The following is a 25,349-nucleotide window of genomic DNA, read 5'->3' as shown; positions in this document are numbered from 1 at the left end:
ACTTTTTAAAAGGGCGGGTAGCAAAAGGACAAGTGGTAATGGCTTTAAACTGAAAGAGGGTAGATTTAGATTAGATATTAGGAAGACTTCTTCACTGTGAGGGTGGTGAGAGACTAGAACAGGTTTCCCAGAGAAGCTGTGGCTGTTCCATCCCTGGAAGTGTTCAAGGCCAGGTTGGACAGGGCTTTGTGCAACCCAGTCTAGTAGAAGGTGTCCTTGCCCATGGCAGGGGGTTGGAACTAGATGATCTCTAAGGTCCCTTCCAACACAAACCATTTGATAAGTGTATGATTCTATGGTCTGGGGGCAGGCCATCTAGGTTTCCTGAGAATTTCATACTTTAAAAAGAGAAATTGAATAAACTATCCAGGAAGGTTAGCACTGCATTGGCCAGGACATTGAATTTGAGCCTCTGATTTTGATACAGAGCAGAATGCTTGTCCTAGTGGAAAAAAAGAGTAATCCACTTCCTGGGTGAGTCTTGCATTATATAGTTTGATGAAAAAACTGTCTGTAGGTTTTACACTTTACTGAAGCCGAAGAGTCAAAAAGGAAAATAAAGGTTTGGAAAATTGATGTTCTGTCCCATTAAAAAAAATTCTGTTTAAAGAAAAGAGCCCAAAATCAGGACAAAATGCTTATACACAATATTCTGCATGTGATTGTTCAAGTAACCCAATTGTTTGGGGTCAGTTTGACTGTTTCATACTGGTTTTGTGCCTATTTCATTTTTATTACAAAAGAAAGTAGGTAGTTAAATATATATTTGGACAGGAAATCTGAAGTCAGTTTCAAAACCCACTCTGGGATTTGATTTGTAGAAAGTACTAATTAGGGATTTTTCCAATGTGACATGGTCTTCACAAAGAGTTTTGATCAATTTTGTTATGAAGTGATTTGATAGACCCCATATTAGACTGTTAGTTACAGTTCCTTTTATATTAACTACAATGCCTTTTCCTAAGTTAGGGCTTTAGGAGTGCCACTATTCTCATTCCAAGACTTTTTGCCTCCTGTGTGTCAGGTGAAGCTCTTGGCAAGGTACAAATCCATTGCTTGCTCTTTTTTTCCAGACAGGCTGAACTGCACTACTAATTTTACATTACTGGATATTTAAGAAAGCCAATACTTTGCAACTGAACCATGCTGATGTCAGTATCTGTTCATTCCCTTACTTCCTACAGTTGAGATGTGGAAATACTTTCATATGTGTTATCTGCCCAGCTTTTAATTCCATGTAGCAGATGACACAGAGAAGCATTCCCCCTCTCTTATTCACAGAAAAAACAGTGTAGGACTACCATTTCAGCAGCAACCTTTTGAGCCTTTTTTTCCCTTTTGCACAAAGTGATTCAGTTATACTTTGCATAAAGAGCAGAAATAAAGAAAGAACATTTTTGATCATTTAATTGACATGTAGAGTAAGGATAGGCACATTCCCATGCTAAGTATTTATATACGCAGCTTAACGGTGTCTGAAATTGCAAATCCAAGTTTTTGTAAATCGGGACTGAAGATATCCTGAATTACACATGACTGACTAAAGGTAGTGTATAATAAATGAAGATTGTTTTTATTTCTGCTTTCAAATCCTGTTGTTGTTTTCTCTCATCCCAGTTCACTTTATGAGTCCCCTGTTATCTTTAACATCCTGTGAGACATCAACATGATCGTTGCTTGACTTGTAGAATGTTTTGTATTTTGTATCTATCTATCTCTCTGGTACATCTGGGTTCTCAGAATTTTTTTTTTTTTTTTTTCCCAGATCTGGAAAAAAGATGATCATGTTGGAATTGCTCCATGACTCCCTTCTCTGATCCATTGTTTGAACCGTCATTTTAAACAGATAGTTTCTATTCAATTAATGTACTGCATCAGCCATCCTGAAATCTGAGGTTTTTGGACATGACCTTCATTCTTATGTGTTTCACTACAAAGAACTCAGAATAATATAAAAAGTTTACCTAACAGAATTGATTATCTCAGAGGTCTGCTTTCTTAAACACAGCTGCAGATCCCAGTCCTGTCTGAAGCATAGTTTGACAACAGCAAAGAAGACCATGAACTTATAGTACCTGGCTACCACATGTGCAGAGATTCTGATCTCAGAGGAAGTTCTGCTGTTAACATGGAGGAAATTTCCATGTCCTCTGTATGATTTTACATTCTATTGATTAGACCAACCTTGTCTAGCTTGCAAATTAAGCCTATATGTTCATAAATATACAATAACATGTGGCTTCTATTTTTTTAAGTTTTCTTTTTATTGCCTATATATTTTGTGGGCCTTCCAAAGGTTATACTTATTGCATGTAAAAAGTTGTTCCTTCTACAATTGTCCTTCTTGGGAAAAAATCTAATTTGCAGTAATCGAAGTTTTGCAGGAGTTTTATTCCTCCTGCATATTCCTCCTTACCCATGGGCTGCTTATCTGTTCAGTAACTAAACTAATCTTACTGCGCAGACTTACCAAGAACAGCCTCTACCTGTAACAGATGGATCCCATGAGGGCTCATTATCTCCAATACAAAACCAGAAGACATAGATGAGCTCCTCCCAGGGTCAGCTTAATTTTTTGAAGCAGGTCAGTTATGTTAGTGTAGCTTTTTGTCCAGTCTAGTTGACTGACTCTATACCACATTCCCGGGGGGGAGGGGGAGGGAATCAAACAAAACCAGTTTGTGAAAATAATTGTTCAGTAGGATAATAATCTTTGAACATTATAAGAAGATGCTTTTAGCATTGGCTTTTGAGTTGCAAGTCTCAAGTAATGGAAAAAATGCTCTTGCTAAGTGTTGCTGATGCCCATCTCTCTACCTGGGTGTGGTGAGGTTCGTAGAGTGGCCTCCTATTACAGCACTAGCTCTATGCAAGCCTTTATTCTCTCTTTGCTGTGATCCAATGCCCCTGGCTCACATTCACAGACAGAACATATATCTGCTCCCCATGGTGATCCTTCTGCCCAGTAGATCCTTCTGGATCAAGTTCCAGACTCTTCTGCTCCAGTTCTCATCCAGTGTGCTCATGCTTGTCTTTGCTGGAATGGATCCTCAGCGACTATCTACAGTTTTTAAGTTTAAGTAAGTCTTTAACTCAGCTAATGGTTTTGCTTCCTTCAGAGGGCAATGGCATTCTCTTGCTTTCTCTACTGTGACTGTATTAGAAACCTAGACTTTTTCTTAAAGCTCCTATATTAGATGTGTAAGATTAGAAAAAGTGAATAACAAATGTCCGAACAATTTCTGGGTTTCAGCAAAAATTTAAGGATATATGTTAAATGCTTACCTTTCAATTAATAAGTAAATCTCATGCTTTAATAAGGCTTTTATTTTATACACTTGATGTGAAATTTGTCTCAAAGAAGTTTTACTCTTCACTACATTTTGTGGCTGATGGTCCAGGAAAATAGTATAGATTACCTGTGACAGCTAAAATATAAAGTATAACTTCTGATCTTACTCTCTATTATTTTGTGTCATCCTTAAAATGAGAGTCCCATTTCTGAAAACATTTCATCAAAGTAACTTGGCATATACTTTATTTATTCATTTTAGTAAGTAAGCAATATAAAACTTAAAACAAGATTACAGTTTAGAATATTATACCTTTGATTATACCTTAAAAGCTGAAGTGTAAAATGCTTTCTCCCACTGGAGATTCATTACTGGCAAATCAGTGTAGTTTATGACAGCCAAACTTTCTGAATAGTGTTAAGAAGCCACAAAATGAGCCTGAATTTGTGAATCCAACTATAGAATTCACTTCAGGTCCTTTAAAAATCTCTTGCCTGCGCTCTTTTTATTAAACTAATGTTATACTAATAGTTTCCACAACTGTGGTCCTGTACCACAAGTCAGTTTAGGAGTAGAAACTCTGGAACAAAAACAGAAGTGAGGGGAAAAGGGGAAAGAGAGACAGCATCAAGGAGAAATGGAAATGTAGGGAAGGAAGTTCTTTTGAATTTTTATGTACATTATAACAATGATAGGGCTCTAGAAAGGATCAGGTGCCTTGCAAACAAAAAGAGGGATGTAGCTGTTGCCCTGAGGAGCTTAAACATAAGGGGATAAGACTGAAGATGATGGTTTGAAAAAAAATAGTCGAAAGGTGTGGGAATGGTAAAAGATGTGTCACTGAGTCCAATAGCAGAAGGCAGCTGAGGTGTATCAAATTCACATGTATTTGAGGTTCAAAGTATTGTTATGCTCTGCAAAAGCCTTTTTCTCAGAACTGCAGGAAGAGCAAAGAAATGGGCAGAGCACAGACTAGAAAGAAAGCAATATTACTGAAATCTCCAAGACAAAAAGTAGAAAACAATCTCCACTGGCATTTCTCTTTTAATCTGCAATTACTTTTATCTTAAAAACAGTCAAGCTGATTATGTGAAACATACCCTGCTTTGTTGGTGTAAATGTGTAAATGTAGACAACAGCTGATTTACTTTTCATTCCCAAATTAATTTTCATTTTAAGTGAACAATCAGTTTCCTCTCAAACCAAATTAATTTAAAATGCTATCAGAAATCATTATTTGCTAAATTAAACTAATATGTATGTTTGGTTTTTGTTGGTACTCTCACTGCAACATTTTATGACCACAGAACAGGATACATATGCATCTCTATCGATTTCCTGATCAGTAAGTAGCTGCTGAAGACATTATTTCTTAGTATTTCCATTTTTCACAAAACTAAGCGCAGTTTTCACAATAAAACCTTCACACCAAAACCTTTTTTTTTTTTCCTGAAAAACCTATGACTTTCTAGCACTCAGGATAGTGAAGGTATAGACCCACCTGACATCTTAAAAGAAGGCTTGCACAGCAAACTATCACCCAGGACTTTGAGATTTTATATGGAACAATTATTTCACAAAGAGGTTTCACAACGTATCTGCAAATGTTTATATAACTTCTTAATCTTTTCAGATACAATTGAAGATGTTGTTTTTATTCATCTACATACCTTGTCTTTTCCCATAATCTCTTATATTGTTGTCCCTGATAACATCTTGTGGTACTGGTTACACAGGTAATTTAAATGTTATATAAAGTTCTCTTATATCAGATTCATGTTTGCTGTCTTTCAGTTGGTTTGTTAGTTTACATTTATGTTGTCTTCCAGTTCTATTGAATGTCCCCATTATTCTTCTGTAGAAAAGGTCTAGAAAGCATCTGACTGAATCCCTAATAATTCTCTGTATTTAATACCTCTGTATTAATACACTACAAAGCTTGAATGACAGACTACAGAATACTGTCAACTGTCATGAAATTCATGTATGTAATCTTCCAAATTATCTACTTTTTATACTCCAATAGGCATCTGGAAAAATAAAAAAACAAACAAAAAACCAAACACAAAACCAAAACAGCAACCCAAAACTTAGCATTATTCACAACTTCCAAATAACACTTTTTTCCTTAGTAACGACCAATACTTGCTTTATCTGCATTTTCCAGCTGAAAGCACCTTTAAACTGAAGATCTTTGAAACCTATGGGAATTACAGTCGAGTAAAGTGAAAGTACGAATGTATCAAGATTTTTCTGCTTAAACCCTGTTTATTACAGGTACTTAATTACTCCATAAATTAAGGAATTTGAGGGCTCATTCTAGAAATCTGTTATACTATTGTGTGTTGAAAACTGTGATACTACATATGTGTACAAAGACAACTAATTTGGCCTCTTCAGGAGCCTCCTTAGTAAGGTTTCATGGGATACAGTCCTAGAGGGCAGGGGGGCCCAAGACTGCTGGTCGGTATTCAAGGATCACCTGCTACGTGCTCAAGAGTGTTGCATCCCGACTAGAAGAAAGTGCAGCAGGAGGGCCAGGAGACCTCCATGGATGGACAAGGAGCTGCTGAGGAAGCTTAGAGGGAAAAAAGAAGCTTATAGAAGGTGGAAGCAAGGACAGGCGGCCTGGGAAGAATACAGGAACATTGCCCGAGAAGCTAGGGACCAGGTTAGGAAAGCTAAGGCCCAGCTAGAATTAAGTTTGGCAAGGGATGTAAAAGATAACAGGAAAGGATTCTATAGATACGTAGCAAATAAAAGACAGGCTAGGGACAATGTAGGCCCTCTCCAGAAGCTATCAGGAGAACTGGCTACCATGGATTTGGAGAAGGCTGAGGTTCTTAATGACTTCTTTGCCTCAGTCTTCACCAGCAAATGCTCTGACCACACCACCCAAGTCTTGGAAAGCAAATGCAGGGACTGTGAGAACGAAGACCTTAGGCCCACTGTAGGAGAGGATCAGGTTCGAGACCATCTTAAGAACCTGAATGTGCACAAGTCCATGGGACCTGATGAAATCCATCAGTGGGTCCTGAAGGAGCTGGCGAATGAAGTTGCTAAGCCACTGTCCATCATATTCGAAAAATCCTGTCAGTCAGGTGAAGTTCCCGATGACTGGAAGAAGGGTAATATAACCCCCATTTTCAAGAAGGGGAAGGTGGAAGGCCCGGGGAACTACAGACCAGTCAGCCTCACCTCTGTGCCTGGCAAAATCTTGGAACAGTTTCTCCTGGAAAACATGCTAAGGCACATGAAAAACAACGAGGTGGTTGGTGACAGCCAACATGGCTTCACTAAGGGGAAATCCTGCCTGACCAATTTGGTGGCCTTCTATGATGGAGCCACGGAACTGATGGACAGCGGCAGAGCAGTTGATGTCATCTACCTGGACTTGTGCAAAGCATTCGACACTGTCCCACATGACATCCTTGTCTCTAAATTGGAGAGACATCAATTTGATAGATGGACCACTCGGTGGATAAAGAACTGGCTCGATGGCCGCACGCAAAGAGTTGTGGTAAATGGCTTGATGTCCAGTTGGAAACCTGTAACGAGTGGTGTCCCTCAGGGATCGGTGTTGGGACCCGTCCTGTTCAACATCTTTGTCGGTGACATGCACAGTGGGATTGGGTGCGCCCTCAGCAAGTTTGCCGATGACACCAAGCTGTGTGGTTCGGTTGATACGCTGGAGGGAAGGGATGCCATCCAGAGGGACCTTGACATGCTTGTGAGGTGGGCCGATGCCAACCTTATGAAGTTTAACCAAGCCAAGTGTAAGGTCCTACACCTGGGTCGGGGCAACCCCAGGCACTGCTACAGGCTGGGCAGAGAAGAGATTCAGAGCAGCCCTGCAGAAAAGGACTTGGGGGTGTTGGTTGACGAGAAGCTTAACATGAGCCGGCAGTGTGCGCTTGCAGCCCAGAAAGCCAACCGTATCCTGGGCTGCATCAAAAGAAGCGTGGCCAGCAGGTCGAAGGAGGTGATCCTGCCCCTCTACTCTGCTCTTGTGAGACCTCACTTGGAGTACTGCGTACAGTTCTGGTGTCCTCAACATAAAAAGGACATGGAGCTGTTGGAGCGAGTCCAGAGGAGGGCCACGAGGATGATAAGAGGGCTGGAGCACCTCCCATATGAAGACAGGCTGAGAAAGTTGGGGCTGTTCAGCCTGGAGAAGAGAAGGCTGCGTGGTGACCTCATAGCAGCCTTCCAGTATCTGAAGGGGGTCTACAAGGATGCTGGGGAGGGACTCTTCCTTAGGGACTGCAGTGGTAGGACAAGGGGTAATGGGTTCAAACTTAAACAGAGGAAGTTTAGATTAGATATAAGGAAGAAGTTCTTTACAGTGAGGGTGGTGAAGCACTGGAATGGGTTGCCCAGGGAGGTTGTGGATGCTCCATCCCTGGCGGTGTTCAAGGCCAGGTTGGACAGAGCCTTGAGCCACATGGTTTAGGGCAAGGTGTCCCTGCCCATGGCAGGGGGGTTGGAACTAGATGATCTTAAGGTCCTTTCCAACCCTTACGATTCTATGATTCTATGATTCTAATTAAGAAATAGATTGCTGGGTATGTTCTTGTGGTGTATCAAAAAAAAAGAGCTTAAAGAAAGCTAAATCCTAAGTTATGTGACTACTGATAATTGAGTCAGACGTTTTAGCTAACCCAACATTAAATAATTTACATTCTATGATTCCTCAAAGAATAGTATAAAGAATTTTTTTTAAGATAATTGGCAGTGATTTCTCAGAGATTTTCCATAATACCAGCATTTTTTTTTTAGTGTTTGTAGGGGAATTCCATGATATGCTTCCCAGTTCTAGATAGGCCATATAATGAAAAAGTTGGTAGGAACAATGTACACTGCACTGAAGGGGGGTTAATTTTTATATTCTTCATAACAGACAGTACTAGTATGTGTTACAAGACATTCTTGGTAACAATTTAGTGGGTAAGCGAAGCCAGTAGTTGGCAACAATTTTGCACTTCTATAATCTCTGTGCACCATTGTTTAGGTCATTAGTCTACCTTTCTCAAAATCAATCATGTTGAGAAGGTTTAAATTGGTGAAGAACTTTGGCTTTGTTGCACTGTTTGTTAGTATTGCCTGAGGTTTAAAGAAAATTTAGAAGAAAAATAGATAAAATTAGGCAAAATAGGAGAAACATGATAGGTACAATGAAGATACCTTGGAAAAACCAGGGTAAACATACTGACTTATATTAACACACACACATTTAAATTGATTTTCTAGTGAAAGAAAGCACAGGATCAATGGATAGCAGCTGTGTTTTCTTTATTGTTCAACACACAATCAGTTATGAGATACAATGAATACAATAAGAAATACAAATTTCCATTTAATATCAAATGAGGCATTTATTCTAAAAGGTACTAAAACATAGGAAGGCTATCACAATGTTTAATTTGTGATTTTTTTTCAAGACAGAGCACATTCTAAGCAGGATTCCTACAGATTTAAAGAAAGGTTTGGTGTTGATAGTCGGTGTCCAGATCCAGAAGACAACTGTATTTCGCATGGTCAGTGACCACATTATATAGGTATCCTATACTATCTGAAATTATAGGAAATTCTTTTCCTGTGTGGATCCTGTGAAACATTTTGTTTCATCTTTTAATTTTTTTTTTTTTTTTGCCTTCAGAACAGAGAAAGTATAACTCAAAATATTTTTAATATAAGCACACCATTAATTTTTTTTTTTTTTTTTTGTGTTAATTTGAAAAGCGGAAGGAGCAAAGAATTTTTGCTGACTAACGAATTTCAACCAGTTTTAAATTGGTTAGTCAACTCTTTTTGTTTGTCCCTCTTATGTGGTACTGACATTGTACAGGAGGAGTCTCTGGGATTGTATTTTGGTCACAGTGTTGCTACCATAGCAATAAAGAAAAGGGAACACTGGAGACAATGGTGCTGTCGTTAAAAAATGTTATGACAAACCTGGATGAAAGCAGAAGCAAAGTCTCCTGTGCCCTGGTGAGAGACCATGGGTTCCTGAAGCATCTATTCTTCACATTTCTAGCTCTGTGACAGACCCAGGAAATCAAAAGGTGGATTTAGTTAATTGTTACAAAGACCCAAACACTGAGAATAAAGGCCTGGCAGAGAGACCACATGAAAAATTGTATTATAGAATCATAGAATCGTAAGGGTTGGAAAGGACCTTAAGATCATCTAGTTCCAACCGCACTGCCACAGGCAGGGACACCTCACACTAAACCATGTTGCCCAAGGCTCTGTCCAACCTGGCCTTGAACACTGCCAGGGATGGAGCATCCACAACCTCCCTGGGCAACACATTCCAGTGCTTCACCACCCTCACTGTAAAGAACTTCTTCTTTATATCTAATCTAAACTTCCCCTGTTTAAGTTTGAACCCATTACCCCTTGTCCTACCACTGCAGTCCCTAAGGAAGAGTCCCTCCCCAGCATCCTTGTAGACCCCCTTCAGATACTGGAAGGCTGCTATGAGGTCACCATGCAGCCTTCTCTTCTCCAGGCTGAACAGCCCCAACTCTCTCAGCCTGTCTTCATACGGGAGGTGCTCCAGCCCTCTTATCATCCTCGTGGCCCTCCTCTGGACTCGCTCCAACAGCTCCATGTGCTTTTTATGTTGAGGACACCAGAACTGTACACAGTACTCCAAGTGAGGTCTCACAAGAGCAGAGTAGAGGGGCAGGATCACCTCCTTCGACCTGCTGGCCACGCTTCTTTTGATGCAGCCCAGGATACGGTTGGCTTTCTGGGCTGCAAGCGCACACTGCCGGCTCATGTTAAGCTTCTCGTCAACCAACACCCCCAAGTCCTTTTCTGCAGGGCTGCTCTGAATCTCTTCTCTGCCCAACCCATAGCTATGCCTGGGATTGCCCCGACCCAGGTGTAGGACCTTACACTTGGCTTGGTTAAACTTCATAAGGTTGGCATCAGCCCACCTCACAAGCATGTCCAGGTCCCTCTGGATGGCATCCCTTCCCTCCAGCGTATCAACCGAACCACACAGCTTGGTGTCGTCAGCAAACTTGCTGAGGGCGCACTCAATCCCACTGTGCATGTCGCCGACAAAGATGTTGAACAGGACAGGTCCCAACACCGATCCCTGAGGGACACCACTCGTTACAGGTTTCCAACTGGACATCGAGCCATTTACCACAACTCTTTGCGTGCGGCCATCGAGCCAGTTCTTTATCCACCGAGTGGTCCATCTATCAAATTGATGTCTCTCCAATTTAGAGACAAGGATGTCGTGCGGGACAGTGTTGAACACTTTGCACAAGTCCAGGTAGATGACGTCAACTGCTCTGCCGCTGTCCATCAGTTCCGTGGCTCCATCATAGAAGGCCACCAAATTGGTCAGGCAGGATTTTCCCTTAGTGAAGCCATGTTGGCTGTCACCAACCACCTCGTTGTTTTTCATGTGCCTTAGCATGCTTTCCAGGAGAAACTGTTCCAAGATTTTGCCAGGCACAGAGGTGAGACTGACTGGTCTGTAGTTCCCCGGGTCTTCCACCTTCCCCTTCTTGAAAATGGGGGTTATATTACCCTTCTTCCAGTCATCGGGAACTTCACCTGACTGACAGGATTTTTCGAATATGATGGACAGTGGCTTAGCAACTTCATTCGCCAGCTCCTTCAGGACCCACTGATGGATTTCATCAGGTCCCATGGACTTGTGCACATTCAGGTTCTTAAGATGGTCTCGAACCTGATCCTCTCCTACAGTGGGCCTAAGGTCTTCATTCTCACAGTCCCTGCATTTGCTTTCCAAGACTTGGGTGGTGTGGTCAGAGCATTTGCTGGTGAAGACTGAGGCAAAGAAGTCATTAACAACCTCAGCCTTCTCCAAATCCATGGTAGCCAGTTCTCCTGATAGCTTCCGGAGAGGGCCTACACTGTCCCTAGTCTGTCTTTTATTTGCTACATATCTATAGAATCCTTCCCTTTTATCTTTTACATCCCTTGCCAAACTTAATTCTAGCTGGGCCTTAGCTTTCCTTACCCCGTCCCTAGCTTCCCGGGAAATGCTCCTATATTCTTCCCAGGCCACCTGTCCTCGCTTCCACCTTCTATAAGCCTCTTTTTTCCCTCTAAGTTTCCTCAGCAGCTCCTTGTCCATCCATGGAGGTCTCCTGGCCCTCCTGCTGCACTTTCTTCTAGTCGGGATGCAACACTCGAGCACGTAACAGGTGATCCTTGAATATCAACCAGCAGTCTTGGGCCCCCCTGCCCTCTAGGACTGTATCCCATGAAACCTTACTAAGGAGGTTCCTGAAGAGGCCAAAGTCTGCTTTCTTGAAGTCCAGGGCAGTGAGCTTGCTGCATGCTCTTCTCACTGTCCTGAGGATCTCAAACTCAACCATCTCGTGATCACTAGAGCCAAGGCTGCCCTGGAGCGTCACATTTCCAACCAGTCCCTCCCTGTTGGTGAGCACAAGGTCCAGCATGGCGCTTCTCCTCGTCGGCTCCTCTACTGCTTGAAAGAGGAAGTTGTCTTCCACACAATCGAGGAACCTCCTGGATTGCTTGTGCCGGGCTGTACCGTCCCTCCAACAGATGTCAGGATGGTTGAAGTCCCCCATGAGGACAAGGGCCTGCGAGCGTGAGGCTGCTCCTATCTGTCTGTAGAGCGCTTCATCCACAGAGTCCTCTTGATCAGGCCGCCTGTAACAGATCCCCACCGTAATGTCCCCCATTGCTGTTTTCCCTTTGATCCTGACCCACAAACACTCTGTTACCTCATCACTCGTTCCCAGACAGAGTTCCATACTCTCTAGCCTATCACTGACATAGATAGCAACACCCCCTCCCTGTCTGCCTGGCCTGTCTTTTCTAAACAGCCTGTAACCTTCCATTCCGACATTCCAGTCATAGGAGCCATCCCACCATGTTTCTGTGATACCAATGACATCATATTCCCGTAGCCTTGCACACATCTCTAATTCCTCTTGCTTGTTCCCCATACTATGGGCGTTTGTATAGAGGCACCTTAGCCGAGCTCCAAATGCAGCCGACTCAATGGCTGCGGCAGCTGGAATATCTCTACATTGCTCCAAGCACTTATTACAGGTGCTGGCAACTGACCAGGAATGTTGGGATGGATCAATGCTCCCCTCCCCCAACACATCCAGTTTAAAGCTTTCTTGACCAGCCTGGCAAGCCTCCTACCAAAACAGCTCTTCCTCTTCTTTGTCAGACCAGCTCCACCAGCCTCCAGTAGCTCTGGCCTCCCAAATGGAGCCCCATGTTCTAAATAGCCAAACCCCTGACTATGGCACCACCATTCTAACCATTTATTAACCTGCCAAACGTGCCTAGCTTTTTTAAGGTCCTCCCCTTTGGCCTGGAGAATCGACGAAAAAACTATCTGAGCTCCAGAGCCCCTAACCACCTCTCCCAGGGCTCTGTAGTCCTTCTTAATGTTCTCCAGGCTACTGCTATCTATATCTCTAGCACCCACATGGACCACTAGGAGGGGGTAATAGTCAGCAGGACTTACTAGAGCAGGCAGCCTCCCAGCAACACCCCTGATCCGAGCCCCTGGCAGGCAACACACCTCCCTCGAGACTGGATCAGGCGGGCAGATGGGTGCCTCTGTGCCTTTCAAAGTAGAGTCCCCTACTACTATGACCCTCCACTTTTTCCTGGAGGCACCAGTAGCGATCCTCTTTACTGGTGCATCAGCAGGGTGCTCATTGGGTGTGGTGGGTGCTTTCTCATTAGCCCCCTGCAGAACCGCAAAGCGGTTCTGGGTGGGGACATCAGATTTAGGAGGAAGCCCCTTGTCATTAATTGTCCTCTTCCTCCTTTTTTTGTTCGTTTTTCTCATAACTAATTCCCAGCTTCCTGGGTTGCTGCCCTCCTTCTTTCCTGTATGAGCAGTGCTAGACGTTTGCAGCCTCTGCGCAGTTTGGGCCTGGAGCAAGCAGCCCAGCTTCCTCTCAGCTTCCCTGACATCTTTTAGCTCTCCAACAGCCTCCCGCAGCTCAGCCACCTGCCGCAGGAGGACCTCCACCAGGGCGCACCGAGTGCAGCCCTGTCCATTGTGCACCCTCGCCTCAAGAGACCAGTCGAGGCACTTTCTACACTCCGAGGTCTGCGCCGCAGCCTCCCCTCTCATCGGCTCTGTCTGCGTGCCTACGCTGGCCACCGCCGGGGCAGAGCTCCCAGAGCGGGCCCTGGTCCTGAGGCGAGTGCTCACCATCCCGCTCACTGCCCGCTCGCCCTGCCTGCGCCAACTGCCGCGCCACCCCCTGACTGACGTGCCACGCCCTGTTCGCCGCGCTCCTGGTCGCTTGCGCTCCCTGAGATGGGTTTTTCCCCACTGAGGGCTGGTGCCGTCACTCCTGGCGCCGCCCCCTGTGAGTCAGCTGCTCGCGTGAGCTGAGCTGCCGGCTCTTGGGCAAGTCCTGTCGAGGACTTGAGGCTCCCTCGGTCGCACTTGCCGCTCCGAACTGAGGCTCCTGGACGCTGTGCTTCCCCCCGCTCCGGTGTTAAAGGCGTCCTCTCTGGAGATACTCACCTCGGCAATTTAATTAAATTGCATTAAATTATTTAATAACAGTGAAAGCATTATGTTAAAGAAGCCAAACAGATCAATGGCCTCACAGTTAAGTGGCCTTTTCTGATAACAAACCATGTATCATTTGAATGCCTTTCTCTAATCAAATCTGCAGAGACCATAAACCCTGGACAGAATGACAGAGGAGCTTGATATGGCAGGGTTCACAAGTCACATATTGTCCTAGCCAGGACAAATTTTCAACAGAATGCAAACCTTTATTTTTTTCAAATTTATGTGTGTTTCCAGGAGAAACAAGTAAGTTTAGAAATTTTCCTAATCAATTTCTGACATCAATAGAATGATTCCTACTGACTTTACCATATCAGATCATAATTAACAGAGGCAATACAGAAAGCAGCAGATAATGCACATATAGGAAAAGAAGGTGGCTGTAAATTTGCCCTTTCTTTACAGTCATTGATTTAAGAAGAATTACTTAAAGTCATATGTTATGGTGTCCTAAGAAGTCATACGATGAGCAAAGTTGAGTTATATCAGCATATAAAGCCACTCACCGAAAAAATGTTTGAAATTCAACATAGTGCCCTCCCTCTTAAGACTTCATTGTGTATCAGCACACAAAAATAAGGAATCTCTTGCTGTATTTCTTCTTTCTATATGGCAAATAGGACTAAGTTAAATAAAAAATATTTGCATTAAATGTGTTAGAATTGCTTTTTCACAGATAGACTTCTATTTCCAGGCTCTAGTATAAGTAAATAGCCTTGGACTAATAAAAATCCATTTTTAGATCTGACTCTTGTTTAGGTTTCTAGATAAACATAACAGTAAGAAAATCTGTAGAGAGAGCAAACATTCATACACAAACATGGCCTAGAAAAATGTTTCCATTTTTGCACGAGATTTACAACATACTCAATTGTTGAATGCTGTGACCAATGGCATAAACCAAACATTTTGCTTTTGGTTAAACATTTTATTTTTCTTCATTTCTTGGCCATTGTGGCAATATAATAGGAAGTCATATGTCAGCAATGAGTGAAAAGATGTGTAATGAACATTACTATCCTGTATTTCTATGAGCTTGTTCAGCTTGGAAAAGAGAAGGCTCTGGGGAGACCTTATAGCAGCCTTGCACTACCTAAAGGAGACCTACAAGAAAGCTGGAGAGGGACTTTTTACAACAGCATTTAGTGGTAGGATAAGGGGAAATGGCTTTAAGCTGCAGAGGGTAGATTCAGATTAGATATTAGGAAAAAAATTCTTCACTATGACAGTGGTGAGACACTGGCAGAGGCCACCAGCTGGGTACCAGCTTCAGGCAGTGAGGGCAGGGGAGAGCAGTGTCACTCAACATCAAAGTTTGGAGAAGAGTCAGTTGGCAGTATAAACTGACATGTAATGTGGGATCTAATCCTAGCGTGTGACTTCTCACACTACAGATAGTGGGACTACTTGTGCACTTGAAGTTAACCACATACACAAACATCGTATGACCATGGTCATAACTTTTTTCTCCACAATATTTAAAATAATTTAAAGTAATATAAAATTATTTGTTCAGTTCTTAAAGACCTTAAGATGACATAGCTTGGAACAGGTGTTCCTGCACTTGTTCCTGAAGATATGGAGGCATTGACTTAATGGTTGTGACCTCAAATTACAGAAGACACTTAATGCTAGTGTCAGAGCAGTATATAGCTTCTTTTTAAAGAGAATAAACACCTTTGTTAGAAATAGAGTATCTCTAAACATGAGAGAGACAATTTTCAGGTGGAAATGGATGATGAGGGCTCATATGCAGTGAGGTATTTATTGACAAAGGTGTTATCTGAATTGCAGAATTATTTCTACATCTCTCTTTACAATAAATAGCTCCCCTGTGCCACTTAAAAAGGCCATGGCATTCATTTCATTTCATGGAGAATGAGCAGCTTGTTACTTGGATGGAATAGAATTTATTCCCATGTATTAATTTTTTCTTTCCGATGATGAAATATTTTAAGATGACTGAAAAAATATCTTTTATGCAATACGTTAAATGAGTTTTAAATGGCCTGGACAAACTTTTTTCTAAAACGAAAAAGAAACATTTACCATTAACTCATTGTTTCCAGATTTCTTTTTGCTGTTATAAAAGCCATGCTTAATTTTCTTTTCTTTTTCTTGACAAATATTCTGCACTGAGATCCTGATCTTTTGCTATTATTTGTATCTATTCCTTCAAATTTTATGTTTTCTTTATATATTTGTTTATATATATAAAGCTTTACAGGATCTCTTGCTGCTCAGATGTAGTTGTCAGTGCAATTACTCAGTTCTGTAAGGAAGCAACAGGAAATATATGATAGCCTAGATTATAACATTATCATTGAATAGTATGTATAGTATGCTTTTTTTCCTCTTCTGTAATTAGCAAAACGTTCATAATAAAATTTACGTTTTTGTGGTGCATGGATTTAAGGTTCCTGTGAGATTCTATTAACTCTGCCACTGAAAGTGACAGAAAGAATGCTGAAGTTTGGCAATTTACACCTGACATATCTATGAAGCAAGAGAAAATCAGTGTTAAAGCTATGCCTGTGTTCACAATAAAATGCATCAGGAAAAAGAAAAATAGTTTTTCTCCCTTGGCTTTTTTCTAGATAACTGTTGCTAGGAATTTCTGAAACAGATAAAGCGATTCTTACTTTTCTCTTGGCTCATCAGGAAAGTTATGCCTGCATCTTCCTTTCCTCTCCCCTACCCCCTCCCCCCAAGCCCTCCTTTCATTGGGAAATGAAAGAGAAATGCCCAGAGAAGTTGTGGATGCTCCATAGCTGGAATTGTTCAAGGCCAGGTTGGATGGGGCTTTGAGCAACCTGCTCTAGTGGAAGCTGTCCTTACCCATGGCAGGGATTGGTGCAACTAGGTGATCTTGAAGGTCCCTTCCTCAAACTCAGTTATAGAACTCAAACTGTTCTATAATGATTCTATGATGATCCTATGATGATTCTATGATGATGAAATAAAACCACTGGATAAGGCCATACTAAATATCCATATCTGCAATGGTGAGCTGTGATGGATGCCTGGGGAAGAGCAATGAGGAGAGGATAAGCAGTCTGTGAGGCTTCCCAAGGATGCTTCTACAGCCTTCTTCCAATACAGTGGCTGCACCATCAACTCTAACATCATGTTAGCTTGCTTTCATATGAGCAGTGCTATAATCAAATGCTAAGGATACCATTTCAAAAGTCGTAGTTGCAGGAATTCACAAGAAAATACTACAGGTTTTTGGGCATGTGTTTGCCAGAGAAGGAACTAGACTTTGCGTATGACCTCATGGGCCAAGAGTATAAAGAAATGGATTGCAAGGCATAATCTCAATGATTGATAGGTGCCAACCTTGATTTGCATCCTGCGCTCCACAGAGAAGACAAGTGACAGGATCACACCAAGAAGAAGAAATTTGATGATGGCATGGTGCAGTAGGCTGGTGGAGCTGGAAGCCCTCTTCTGCATCCCAGCAGAGGATGGAGGACAGAGACTTTCCACAGTGGCAGATGAGAATTTGACAATGGCTTATCCTCACCCTTGCGCTGACAATACTGTGGTGGTTTCATTTGCATTGAGAGCTGAAGGATCCTGGCAACAGCTCTCCCAAATCCTTTTTCTGTAGGAATGCAAGCAATGTGGAACAGACCACAGCAAAAGGGAACAGTGAATCTACAGTTGTGGGTTGGGGTTTTAGTGGGGAGAATAGGAAGTAGTTGGGTGGTTTGGAGGATTCAGATAAAACAACAGACAGAGATCCTCCTCAGGAGGACTTCAGTCAGTTGAACAGTGTGATTGGAAATGAAAGGAGCATGTGGAAAAAAGTGTGAATGAGTCTCTTTTCCCATGTGAGTATCGTTTGAAGGGGGAAAGAAAAATGAAAGACAGGAGAGGTTAAACTGACTGTTAAATAGAAGCACATTTCTTGCACATAAAGTTTTATTGTGAGGGTTGTGTTTATGGGCCTAGTGAGAAGGGCTGATTAAATGGAAGGTTAGTAAAGGGACAGCATGTGGTTTCTGACCTAGGTGGAGAAAAGTTATAAGGTGGGAGAGAAAAAAGTCTGACTGAGGGCCAAGTATGGAAAGAGGAAATCTTACACCGACACAGCTCATAATCAGTGCTCCTTATTTAATATGGAGGAAGCTGTTGCAGAGAGGAAAAAGAAATGTGGCATGTTCCATTGCTTTACCACCAAGGCTAGTAAATTAATGTCTAGGATCTGTTATCAGACTATAGTCAGTACCCCAGGTGACTGCAACTTCTGTATCCCTCAGTTTCAGAACTTCTAGCCCAGCACAAAGAAAATAATACCATCTAAGCTAAATATAATAAGGATATAAAGAACTGAAAGTTTTGTATGTAACCTTGTATGCTAAAACTGATTATTTTGCACAGGTAAATGACCGAAAATTGAAGACAGAAACCAGCAAAAAATTGACAGTGATGCTTTAATATAAATCTGTACAATGATAAAATTATAATGTCATTAGATTGTAGAACTATAGATAATGTGAGCTAGATGTGATAGCCACTGTAGAATTTGGTCAAAACATGGTCACATCTGCAAGCATCTAAAAGCTGACACCTTATATGTAACTGTCAGACATCTACACTTGCAGGAGTACTGAAGATCCCAACTAACTGAAGTGGTTCCTTTTGTTGTATTAGCTCAGCCTAGTGTTTTATTCAGTTTGAAACCCCTATCATTATTCTCACTACTGAAAGTTAAAATATACATGGATTACCAAAAGCAGAGGTAAATCAATTTGCTGTCTGTGCATGCAACCACAGGTCAAACTGTCTAACTCTGGCGCAACCAAGTTTTGCCAAAGCTTCTACATATCTGTGAAGCTTATGTTGGCGTCTAATGGGCAGATTTCATCTATTTGCATCTGTGGTACTTCTCCTTCTCTGTTGACTTAGTATTTCCTGAAATGCAACCCTGGCTGACCTACAGTCTTGGAAATGCCTATTTAGTATGGCAAATTATAATTTCCAGTGCTTCATCAGCACTTTTGGCAAATTACACTGTTTTGGCAGAAATCCATTATTTTTATGGAAATTTAGACATGTTGCTCTGTAATGGAACATAATGACAGGATGCCCTCAAGTGGCAAATATAAACTCCACCCAGTAAAAATTAAAGTGGTTAAGATATAGACATTGCCTGCAAGAAGACACCCTGTTGGTTCAGATATAGACACTCCAGATGAACTTCAATATCTCCTAGTCCTAAAATGGTATAAGGAAATGAATTAAAATCATATAATATAACCCTTGTTAGACAAGAATTTGGGCAAGAAAGAAGTTCCCAAACATGAAAGGTTGTCTAGGTTTAGGCTACATGAATTGATTAATTTCTTGCCTAAAGTATTAATTCTAGTTCTTTCACAGCATCAGCAAACTCTTCATATACTTCCTGGTATTCCTAGATACGGACTATCAACAGAGTGTAAATTGCATGAATTCTCATATACATGCATTAATTCAGGCATGAGCCTTCTATTTCAAAAACATACTGTACCAAGCCCTATGAAAATGAAGTACATTAATATATTCATAAAGAATCACATATGATGTTTTATAGATTCATTGTTCTTTGGCAATAGCGCACACACACAAAGTGTTTTCTGAATTCATAGTAAGTTGGCTTCCAGAAAGCAATAAACCTGGCAACAACAAAATATATTCAGCAGTTGGTATAAATCTATTTTTAAAAGTTCTTCAACTCTTGATAAGAATTTTCATTCTCCCCCCCTTAAAAAAAAACCCAAACAAACAGACAAAAAACCAAAAGCAAACAAAAAAAGCCCCATAACAAACAAAACAGAAGATTTGATTAACATCTTTTTTTTTTTTTTCCTCCCACGTAACCCAACAGAGGTTTCACAATGAATAGCATTACTACTTTGGTAATACAGTTAGTTTATCTCATATGAGATAAAGTAGGTTTTGAAAGTAAGCCAGAATACACAAGGTTGGAATATTCATTAATAATACAAATACTTCCATGATTACTCCACTAAATAGAACAAAGCAGAACTTTGTGGTTGCTGTTGCTTTCCCTTTAAAACTGTGTTTTTTAAATTAAGAGATCTCCTTAAAAAAAAAAAAAAAAAAAGGACTGGAAAACAAGTGATAAGTAGCTCAGTTAATGCTAAACTCTTCCTCTTTAAAGTCACTGTTTTATCTAGCATCAGAGGTTTCCCTTCATTAGGTCTGTAATCTTAAAACCTCCTAGTTCAACGAGAGCTACAAATATTTCTACATAAGTTTTTTGAAGTAGGTAATTCTACATACATTCATGAGCTGATGTGACATCATCCACACTGTTCAAGGACAAAGGACTTGTCTTTATTAAAACATCATGCTTTTCAGTCATGTTTTACTAGGCTAAGGCCTATAGTATTTCTAAAAGTACCACACTGAACATTTTGCACGAAGGCTAAGAGGTTTTAAAACAATGTAGATAACCTTATTCTGGTCCTTAAAAAACCAGAATAGCTGTGAAAAATCATTAGTGCTACCACAGGTGTGGGAAATGATGCTGGCATAATTCCCTTTTTGCACAGCACTTATTTCCCTGACTCCCCACTCAGGCGGCTACATGCCCACATAATGTGGTCCTTGCCCTCTTACTCTCCCCTTCTGACTGCCTGGGTCAGTCTTTACATAAAAGAACCCAAGTTCCACCTACAAAGCCGTCTCTCTGTCTTTATTTTCATGGCAGACACTTTTATATCAGAGTATTTTCATCACAGTGGCACCCATACCAGAGCCACAATACTGTAGTTAAGGGTCTGTTCTTTGGCATTTCTATTCTAAAGCACTATTGTATGAGGTTGCTCAGCAGCTAAAATTCCTTCCATGCTGAGACTTGGCATACAAGTGCTTAGCTCAAAAGCAATTTAATTTTTCTAAAATTTTGGTTTTAACTCGTGGGTGTCCCTTTGGAAAATGCAAAGGTGAAAAACAATAAGTGCTGGCTGTCTTTGAGTGATTGCTGGCTTTGCGATGGCGTGAGTGATATTTACAATGAAATATTACATGCTGTTTGTCAGTAATGTAGGTTAAATAGTATTCAGGGACTATCTGTAATCCTTGAATTGCCCTCTATGAAATAAGTAAAACAAGATATAGTAGTAATTTTTATCTCCTGAATGGATGCTACATTTGCTAGAGTGTGAAGGTGCTCCCATATAATGATAATTTTAAAATATTATAGTGATGGATATTTTGGAAGTATAAATTAAAAAAAAAAACAAACAACTAGATAAAAAGCATAATACCTTTAATATCAGAATGGCTTTAGCCAGGAGATTTAAGAGATAAAATAGTTGCTACATGGAATGAAACAGAATTCTTGCCTTCTCATCCCCTTGATCTATCTAGCAAGGTTCACTCTGAAGATTTCACACCATCCTTTGAAGCCATTGTTAGGGGTTGCTCATAGTGGCAAAGTGCCAGACTGATGGACTTTTTGGTCCGTTATCGTGTGGTTAGGAAAGGAAAGGATGCTGTGCGGCTTAATGTGGATTAATGGTGCCACTTTAAATTATATCATTGTTGTTTCAGAAAAGGCAGGAAAACACTGAACCATGTTACGTCAGCATATTGATTTACAGTTCTTATACACCCACAGGCACTAATAGTAATAGAAAAAATAGATTAAATGCACAAAGAGATTTGGGATTGGGGTTTTTTTTTCCAATGTTCTAAGAAGTGTCCAAAACCTGGGGGTTTTGTTTTAAGAACTGCTGGCAGATTATACATATTTCCAGGAACAGACACAGGCACTAATTGATAATGATAATTTTCTATTTAAATAGGTTAGATGATATAACTCGAGTATTTATTCCCACTGTAGAGACAAGTTGAATCTTTAACATCCAAGCAGGACAGTCTCCTTGTGTACAAAACAGGACTGAGGGCAGAATTTACCCACAGGGTAGCATGGAAGAGGTAGTATGGGAAGCCATACAGTTTCTTTCGAACATCACTATTTTGCTTGAAATCTGACACTAGGACATAATTTGCTGAAGGTATACTGGCCAGAATCCTTTATTTATTCTCAGGTGTTAGACGTCAAAGTTAAATGATGTGCTCATTTTACAGAAGTTACCTCACTGATCATATCTGAGCTATTAAACAGGCTTTTAAGATGTTTGTTAGCCTGTTTGCATGCCGGAAGAATGATATACAAACATATGTGGCCCTCAGTCCTTTTCACCTGTCATGCAGGTTTCCCAGTAAACATGGCAGTCCAATAAACTAAGCTGTCCTGAAAAACTTATTCATGCTCTGAAACTACTTTTTTACTGTTGTATTTACTGTCCCTTTTGTCTTGGTTTATATAATCCAACATACCTCTAAAGATAGAAAGAAAACTTTAGGTAGCAAATGTTTATTCTGAAAAATGCTTGGATTTATATTACATTTTTCTTTCTCAGTTTTTCAGTATGAGACCAACAAATGTTAGGTTTACACCTTTAAATGTATCTATTTCTCCTGCTGGGAAAACAAACAGACAAATACTGTGTCCTATTTGATGCTGCAGTTCCTTTGTGAGGATTACAGGTAGGTGAGAAAACTGTGGGCATGCATAAGACTTGAGAACTGAAGAGTGGCATCTTCTCAGAATCAGGGTGTGATCACTAACAAGCTGATTCCTCTAGGATTCTCCATCTGCAAATATCTAGCATCAATGCCCCAAAAATGTGAAGCCAAGATACTGGTGGTCCAAGAAAAAAAACACAAGTGAGAGATAAAGTACAAACCCCATATATATATATCTATATTGGTAAAAACATATTCCATTCAACTACCTCCTTTTTTTTCTAGAAAATCAAACAGAGAAATGTAATTATCAGCAGAACTCCAATTCAAAATCAAGTGTCTGCAACAGTAAAGGAAACCTTTCTGAAAAACAGCCAGCTATGCTGCTTGCTTTTTTTTTTTTTGTGTAAATATCCTCTTTTTGAAGCTTAGTCTAGTGTGATAATCAGCTCTCTTTTTTAACAAAATGTACAAAATATCTGAAGCAATTAGACTGCATTACTGTCTAATTATACCAAATGGTAATTTTCAAATCAGAGCTACTGTATTTTCTGTAGCTATACAATCACAAATTAGTAAACCCTTAAATTAGCAAGCTTCTGCTGGAATCACTGGCAAGGTCTTTAACTACAGTAAAGCAGTGTGAACACACTTCTGTAATGCACCCAATTAGTAAATCATTCTGCTACTCATTACCCAATTAAAGATTGCTTTTCTTTTTTACACGTTTTTACATGTGTTTGTGTGAGTTTGAGTGTTTGTGGATATGTATAGCCTGTAGAAGTAAACCAAGAAGTACTCATTTATAGGGTATTATTTCTGTATTATTAAACTGAAAAGCTGTTCTTCACACAGCAGATTTTTATGAGGTTCGTAATTGTGTAACAAATGAAGGTGATGGATGTGTAGAGATTAAAACCAGATGTCTTAGTCTCTTGATCTTTAAATTGTCAGCTAGTGGCACTCTTTTTTTTTAACTGTCTGTTTAATCATTTCTTCTTTCAAAAGAATGTTCTGTTTTGCTTTAATGAAGGACACTATTTCCTGCCTTACAAGCTATGAAGATTGACAAGAAATTTTAACAAATTAAAAAAGAGATAAGGAACATTTTGATTAAACACCATAGTTCTTCAAAGAAGAGTGAATAAATACATCACAAAATTACAGGATAGGGCCACTCTATAAACAGCTGGAAAAAAACTCACAGTAATGTTTTTGTAAAGAAGTAATTACACTAAATGAGTCATTAAGAACATTCAAATTCATATGAATTAGTATAAGCAGAGAGAAAAATAGAGAAGCAAATCCGTATAAGAAATCTAGTATAATATAGGTTTTTAATTTCTGGGTATGTTTTATGTCAGTTAAACTATGATTTTAATTTCAGTTTCAGTAAGATATCAATAACTTCATGAAAATTATACAGAATACACAGAACTAGCTCATGATTTAATTTCTTTTTAAATAATGAAATAATTTTCTGAAGTGAATTTTTTTATACGAGTTATCGATTATAAATGTTCTAGACATAGGAAACATGCAAAAATAAGGAATACTCTCATGGATTGACAACAGGGAGGAGTATTTGGGAATATTAACTGATTGTGAGACTGTTGTGAGCCACTAACAGGTTGTGGCTGTAAAAAAACCCATGAATGGCACCTTCAGCATTTCAAGGATGCATAGTGAAGTACCAGTGCTGTAGTAGTGATAACTCATCTGGAATTCTGTGGGCAGTGGATGCTACATAACATACATAAGTCAAAACCTGAATGAATCCAGAAAAGGGTCATTAAGATAATCAGGTGAATTCTCTTATGCAAAGAGAATTCAAAAATGAAAGCATAGTAAGTCTAGAAGATAGAAGACTGGGATGGATTCCATTGCTACCTGCCTATGCCACAGGCATGTACAGGGAGCAAAGCCTATCTTTATTAGAGGTAAAAGTAAGCCCAGAATCAAAATAGCTATTTCAACTGGGAAGTTAAAAGGTTTTGAAGGAAGCTCTTCAGTATGATTAGAGGGAAATGACAGAGTAATTTTACATAGAACTTCAAGTTATGAATAGGATATAGTGTATGTCATGGTTTCTTGTAATGGGAAGGGAATGGATTAGGCGACATTAAGGTAAGTATGGCAATTACCACCAAAGTATGGCGATTAACACCAAAACTGTGTCTTCAAAATTTTTCAGTACATTTTGTGTACAAATCTGGACTGAGAAAGAATGACAATATAGTCTCCCTTTCTTGGCTGTCTTCTGTCATTTACTGCAGCTTCTCCAGCCACGTATAGCCTGGCTCCTGCAGCATCATAGTACACCTAGGCTGATCTACTCACAGCTGAAGTGAGTACGTAAAAAACAAAGCTACTGTAGTACAGTGACTGAAACCGGTACACCTTTACACGTGCAAATCCAACATAGAGTAGACAAGAGAAGGTTTGTTTTGTGTTTGCATTTCAAACACGGAAACTTGAGTTTCTTAAGCTGTCCACCGTGTCTATCTGCACTATTCTTTCCCCCCTCCCCTGTGCTATGAGGTATGTTATTACCATTTATCTTTAGCATGGATGTATCCCTGACCCTTTTATTTCCAGCATAGTAGTCATTGTACAGATGGGAAAAAAATAAAAAGATTAAAAAAAAAACCCCATCCTTTGCTCATGAATTTTGAAGTCAAAGGAGTCCTTTTAATGTGTAAAATCTAGATGAAAGTCATTACTTGAACTGCTCACAGATCATGTACAAGTTACAAGGCAACAGCGGGGATATAAGCATGCCTGAATCTCCAGAGGGAGGTAAAGGAATGGATGGATAACACCACACTCCTGAAATTTCACTCTGGACCTAAAATTGAGCCCTCTCGGGTAGTGGTGTGTTTAGGGTTGATAAAGGATGATAAAGTGCTTACATTTCTCTAATTACT

Source organism: Strigops habroptila, chromosome 7, assembly GCF_004027225.2.
Source record: "Strigops habroptila isolate Jane chromosome 7, bStrHab1.2.pri, whole genome shotgun sequence".
NCBI lineage: Eukaryota > Metazoa > Chordata > Aves > Psittaciformes > Psittacidae > Strigops > Strigops habroptila.
The sequence above is the reverse complement of the archived record's forward strand: the minus strand, read 5'-3'. Positions refer to the sequence as shown.